Genomic DNA, 7,006 nt, shown 5'->3' on the forward strand with positions numbered 1-7,006 from the left:
TTAACGATTTACATGGCCTTCATAACAGATTTTTCACAAACAAGACAATGACACTTAAATACTTATGAATTCACCAGCTTTAAAGTTGATACTCGTTTTCAAAATAACTCGTATTCTCAGGTCATCAGTAGACAGGTACGGAGGCCAGGTTTTGAGAAGACAGAGCAGACAAGTCTCGTCTTTTATTTTGATTGTATATTTTTGGTGTCTTATTACAATGAAGAACACACATGTATTAAAACTTTACTTATAATGCAATGGATGATGTTGTTTCTTGTTTATTATATTACACTGTTGTGATACTGTACATGACGTCCTCCACCCCTAAACGTTTCCACCGTTCGTGGTTTTGGGGTGTGACATTGTTCTTCAACTCGTCGTTTCCATGCTCATGTTCATAGAACTCGCCGAGTACACCCATGTGACTCGCTGAGTACACCCATGTGACTTGCCGAGTACATTCAGCTCTCAATCCATACAGTGGTTTTTCGAACCATGTAGGGGCTCCAACCCATAGATCCACTCTTCTAAAGTCTAACCCCCACGTAAAGTTGCAAACTTCACGTGAAACCAAGGAGCTAAAGGCCTAAAACACTCTAGTGCTAGGGTTTAAGACAAAGGGGTTTCACCACTGACTCATTGACTGCTGCTTTAAGATATTCTGAACCATCACAACCCTAGAACTGAAGTAGCAACCTCAGATCTAAGCCCCAACCCAAAATAGATCTTAATCTTACCAAAATAGCCCCAAAATCTCATTCAAGAATAGATCTAGATGCAAAAAGGGTGAAGGTAACAACTTATTACTTCCAAGATGACCTCCAACTGAAGAACAATCCAAATCTTTGTAAACCCCCTTGATCCAAGCTTCTTGATCTTCAAGATCTCTTCACAAAAACCACTTATCTAAACTCCAAATTGCTTCCAAGGACTCTCACTCACGATTTAGGGTTTCTGGATCTCAAAAGGGTGGTAAAGAGGCTGGGGAGGGGATGTAATGTTCTTTAAATAGGGCACAACCCTCGGGATTAGGGTTTTCTCGCCAAACCAGAATCGCCAAGTCCAATAGCTGACTTGCCGAGTCGATCACTTACTTTGTGCCCCGGATCCTGCTCCGACTCGTTGAGTTCCTCCCTGGACTCGACGAGTTGACTCTTGACATAGAACTTTTCCTTTCTTTTGTTGGTCTTTCTGATTTTGGGTGTTACAATCTTATTTAACAAAAATGCATGTGTTTTAAATTTTTCATATTGTTTATATATTTATTTAACATTTGACAATTGGAAGTTAATCGTAACCACTTAAAACAACCCTTGGGAAATGAATTTTCACACTTATAATTCTTTCTTATTTGATTTCAAGCTCGGATGTTTGGGATTTTATTTAAAACAACTTATTGACTAACTAGCTTTTTGAAAAGTCAATAAATCAAAAAAAAGTGTTTGATAATATGTAAATGAATTCTAAAATAACTTCTCATCAACACTTAAATAATGAGATTTCAATAAGTTAGGATTTCTAACTTTTCAAAACTCATTTATTATAAGTTTTTGGGTTGTAAAAGACAAATACCCATTAAAACATATATTAGTTAAGACAAACACTTTTAAAATACAACGTTGTGATTTATTGACATTCCCACCACAAAAGCTAATCTAAACAATTTTTTTTTTAAAAAGTCATTTTCTCACCACCATAAATCAATAAGTCTTTTTGCCTAAAAACACTTTTGAGGATATATATATATATATATATATATATATATATATATATATATATATATATATATATATATATATATATATATATATATATATATATATATATATATATATATATATATATATATAACTAGAGGGAGTCACTTAAAATGAAACTTCGACACCTTATATGTCGTTAGGTCTCACTAAATAACCGACACCGGGCAAAGATACATATAAAATAAAAAATCGGTTATAAAAGATGATATTTTATCACTCTTTTTTATCGTGGCACCACTTGTCACATGTTTTTTTCATGTGAAAGGTTTCGACATAAGATTTAATCCCTTAAAATGAAACTTTGACACCTTATATATTTTTAGGTCTCACTTAATAACCGACACATGGTAAAAGTATATATAAAAAAAACATTATAAAATATGACATTTGGCCAAAGTTTTCGACCGTCACACTACTAGTCACTATTCGTATGTAAAACCGACATAATTGGTGAAATCTGATTTGCAATGGTGACTTGTTTTGAGTAAACCATCATTAAAACAATCCTAAAAATTAGTTTATGATACAGTTGCCGTTCAAAAAAATGGACAGCTGTTGCAAATTGGTCAATCAATTGCGATTAAAAGTTGGTAGATTTAAGAAATAAGTGAGAGAAGAGTTTTTCGATATCTAGTATAAAGTGTAAGTATCAAATATATACAATTAATATTTGGACTTTGACACATCTTTTGTACTTGTCTCTTACACAACATATCTATACACCAACACACTCAAATAACATAATTAATTAAAGCTCTTGTATTCCTAATCTTTATTTAGCCCCTTGCAAACACAGAACATCAAATGGCGGATAGATGACATGCTGGTTAACCACATAGGCAGTTCCTGTATTCCAAATCCAACTATGTATAACCAAGTCAGTGAGGTGAGGTATTGTATTTCTTCTGGAATTGACTCCCAATGAGCCCAACCTATCAGTTCTAATGAGTGAAGGTGGTTCCTTAACTTCTGGATGGCTGGGAGACTCGGGAAAGAATTGAGCTCCTTTGAGAACGGACCAAGTTCCAACTTATTTAAGAAGGCAAAACAGTCAAACATTTCCCGAGGCAAGGAAGTCAGCTTGTAGCAGTCGGTAATTCTCAAATTCTTCATAGAATGACACTGATTGGGCAAATTGGTTATTCCTAAAAGACTCTCGCAATAGGAAATATCTAAAGATACAAGAGATGTGAGGCCTTGTATGCTCTTAATGTACTCAAGACCAGTGCAGTCCCATATCTCCAAGGAGACGAGAGGATGGGGATGGCATTCTTCTATGTGAATAATATTTGGGCAATAAAAAATTCCCAACTTCTCGAGGACAGGCGATATCATTTTTGAGCTGTTGGGTTCTCCATCTATCCACTTTTCCAGTTTTCCCATACGTATTAGTCGGAGCGATCTCAACGATGGAGACAAAGGCTTCGTTGATCCGGTAACATCGGAACTCCTTAAGCATATCAACCTGTTCATATTCTCCAAGACAAGATCCCGAAGATGTGGTAGGTTTTCAAGTGTCGGAAGAGAGAGGCATCTTCTACATCCATCTAATCTGATTGACACGAGCTTGTCAAGGGGCATCTCATTCCCATCAATATTGATTGCCATCTTCATTACCCATTCCGGAAAATTATTACCATAAAATTCCATAATTGTTAATATTTTCACATCTCCAGGGGGTTGCAAGCCTTCCAATACTTCCTTGTCCTTTCTGTTGCCGCCATTGCTACTCCAATTGAATTCAATGTCGTATAATTTTTTTTTTCCAGATAAATTTGCCTTAACAGAATCCTCTTTGCTTCCAACATTCTCTAGACCGAAAATACGAAGCTTTCCACTAAGGTTATTCAAATGGCCTAGCTCTTCAATACCGTGTCCCTCCTTTCCAAGAACTGTGAAGGAAGGCAATTTTCGAAGAGATATCAATCGTCCCACGATATTGGCTGGAATGTCTTTGTCACACTTGAAATATCTCAAGTTTATCAAATTTCTCATGGCTTCAGGAAACTCATTGAGACGACAATCATACAAATTCAGAGTTTGCAAGTTGTATAATTTACCAATAGATTCAGGAAGAACATTGATTTCCGTATATGACAAATTAAGATACCTGAGATGCACCAACCCTCCAATTGATTCGTCTAATTTCTCTATTTTATAATGTTCGAGTTTTAGTATCCGCATGCACTTGAATCGTTGAAATGATAATTTCTTCTCGTTCAATCCAATGAGGAACAACGTATGCAAAGTTCTAGCCATTGTATCCGTGTTAATGAACATAGAAACCTTGGCATTGAATTCATCGTCCTCATTTTTTTTCTTTTTGTAAAAAGCGAGATGCTTAATCTGATCGACACCAGGAATCTTATCGTTTGCCCCACGCCCCACCCACCACGCATAAGCTTTCATGTTCGGAAAGTGATACTGAAAGATCATGCACTAGATCATGCATGCTACAATGAGTGATGTAACCATCCTCGTCCCTTTCAACATCTTGGAACAACGAATTACTAACCAAAATTTGAAAAATATCGTTTCCCACATCCTCCATCTCCTTGTTTTTTTTCTCATCGGCTTGAACCAACCCTAAAGCCATCCAAAGTCGGACAAGTTCATCCCTTTCAATTACAGTATCTTTTACAAAGATGGAACAATATAGAAAACATTGCTTGATAATAGAATTTGGGAGATTATCAAAGCTCAGTTCCAAGATCCTTTGAAGTTTATTCCCTTCTTCTAGATCCCAAACATCGTTAGTTTTGATGGACAACCACTTCTCTAGATCCGTGTCATTTGTCAACATACCACCTATTACATTTAATAGCAATGGTAAACCGCCACACTTTTTAACAATCTCACGCCCAATTTTCTCCAGTTCTGGAGACGGTGATATTCCTGCCACAAACGCTCTTTCTCTAAAGATCGACCAACAATCGACATCGGAAAGACCTTCTAGATGACACGAATCCATGATCATATCATGAGTTCTAATTTCAAGTTTCCGTGTAGTGACAAGAATGCCACTTCCATTTTGTGAGTTTACAGCTAGCATACATCTCCTAAGCTCTTCCCAATATGGCCTCTCTTCAACCCAAACATCATCCAAGACGAGCAAATATCTTTTTGATCCCAACTCCTTTTCCAGACTTTTGATTAAATTGACCTTAGAGTCCGACTCAGGTTTCTTTCCGGCAAGAGATTCATAGATCTTTGCAAGAAGAGTTATGATGTCAACCTTAACCGACACACACAACCATGCTTTCACACCAAAATGTTGCTCGATTTTCTTATCATTGTAGACCAACTTAGCCAATGCTGTCTTCCCAATACCGGCCATTCCCACAATGGGAACAATTGTAAGTTTTTCTTCCGTTGTTGGTTGGGTTAAAAGCTCTATGATACGCAGTGCATCATCATCTCTTCCAACAATTTTGAACTCTTCTGGATGTGGAATAGTCTCCCGATAGAGGCGATCCGGAACAGGGCCAACAGGGCGTTCATTTTGTAGTCCTAAACCGTTTGCTTGTGTATTGATCATATCCAACATTTCATTGATGTTTTCGATTTTATGACCTATTTCATTACGAAATGAAAACCTTTTCAATCTTGGAAGGCACGATACCTTTCTAGCCACCTGATCTGGTTTCTTTATCTGACGCCTCAACATTTCGTATTGAACCTCGTCCAACACATCATCAGCTTCCCCCACCACATCTTTTAGCTGCTTCAGCCACACCATCACAGCCTCTGTTCCCTTTTGACTCTCCGCATCGTGCAACTTGGCACGAATCAGATCCAATGTTCTGTGAAGGCTGGTCAGCTTTTCTTCATAACCCCAAGCAATGGCAAGTTCGCTGGCAGCGATGGACAATACCTTTTTCAGTATCCCCTCGGCAGCAATAGTCACTAAACCTTCCGCCATTTTCACTGTTGAGAAGAGAGGCAAAGTGGATGAATGGTGGAAGAAAGAGAGGAAGTGATAAGATATGAGATGCTAGCAGAGAGAGAGAGAGAGAGAGAGAGAGAGAGAAAAAAGCCACAAGGATATTGGATATTAATTTGTCGCTGTGTCGGCATGTGTAGTGGAAAATGGTATCCGATCCAAAGCTGTCCAATAATTGAGTTATATTAGCATTCTGTTACAACACGTAATGCCTTAATTTCTTTTCTACTTTTTCATCATTACTTATCGAACACATTAATATATCCTCGTATTCTCTCTTTTAATAGTTATATATAATGTATTAAATAAATTTGAGTTCATCTTTGTGACGGGTTAATTTTTATTTACCTTCTGATATTTTTTATTGTAATTTAATTAATATGTATCCAATTTTTTAGTTTTGATCCCTAATTTTCTTCATATACTCTGGAATGGATTTTTCTTATGCCATTTATCTAAAGAAATGGAGATTTTTTTTAACATACGTGTCAATGAAAATACATTGTTATTTTTTGCATTCAACTCTGCTTTAACCTGAAGTACTAATGGTGGAAGTATTTGATGTATCAGTAGCACACAATTCTAAAAGGATGTTAGTGTTGTCATATTTGCAGCTTCTAGTCGATTTTATCAAGAAAATAAGTGGCTGCCATGATCTTTCAATTGCTTAAACTTAGGATTCAGGTTCTGTGCTTAGTTTACGAACATAGTAGAAATCAACTTTATGAATGGAAGATGACCCAACACCATTTTTTTCATTTGAGGTTGGAACATAAGATCAACTAACAATTACAAAAACATCAAAAGCCAAATTTTAAATATGATTACCAAAAATAAAACATAAACTAACCATGGTTGATTATCATACTCAAACCATTTCTGTTTATCAACAATACAAATAAAAACACCCACAAGGCCACAACCAACTTGAAAACTTTACTTGTGACGCACTCAATAATACATTAACAAATTTACTTGTCTAAAGCCTAAAATATTCAATCTCAGGTAGTTCATTCTAACCCAATATATTTGTTGTTTGATACTCTTGCTGATGAAGCCCTACAAAAGATGATTGAGGGTTTGTAAAAATTAGGAAAACACTGTTGGAATATTTACCTAAAAGTTAGCGCCTAATGATCTCATTTCCTTTCATTTCTCTATTATGTCATTTTTCTGCATGAAGTAAAAAAGGAACATCCATATATAGCATAGCAGATAAATTTCGTTCTCTTGAAGTCGATCAAGTTAAAAAAAACATTAAAAAAAACAAACAACTTGTTTCTTATAAACAGTTGACAGACTA

At 36.1% G+C, this 7,006-nt stretch overlaps 1 pseudogene; it reads right to left on the reverse strand.

The window, feature by feature from the left end:
• Positions 1-2,368: 2,368 nt before the first annotated feature.
• On the reverse strand, positions 2,369-5,797 carry LOC145030959 (putative disease resistance protein RGA4; annotated as a pseudogene).
• Positions 5,798-7,006: the final 1,209 nt, after the last annotated feature.

Source organism: Lactuca saligna, chromosome 2 (genome assembly GCF_052625555.1).
Source record: "Lactuca saligna cultivar CGN05327 chromosome 2, ASM5262555v1, whole genome shotgun sequence".
Classification (NCBI taxonomy): Eukaryota; Viridiplantae; Streptophyta; class Magnoliopsida; order Asterales; family Asteraceae; genus Lactuca; species Lactuca saligna.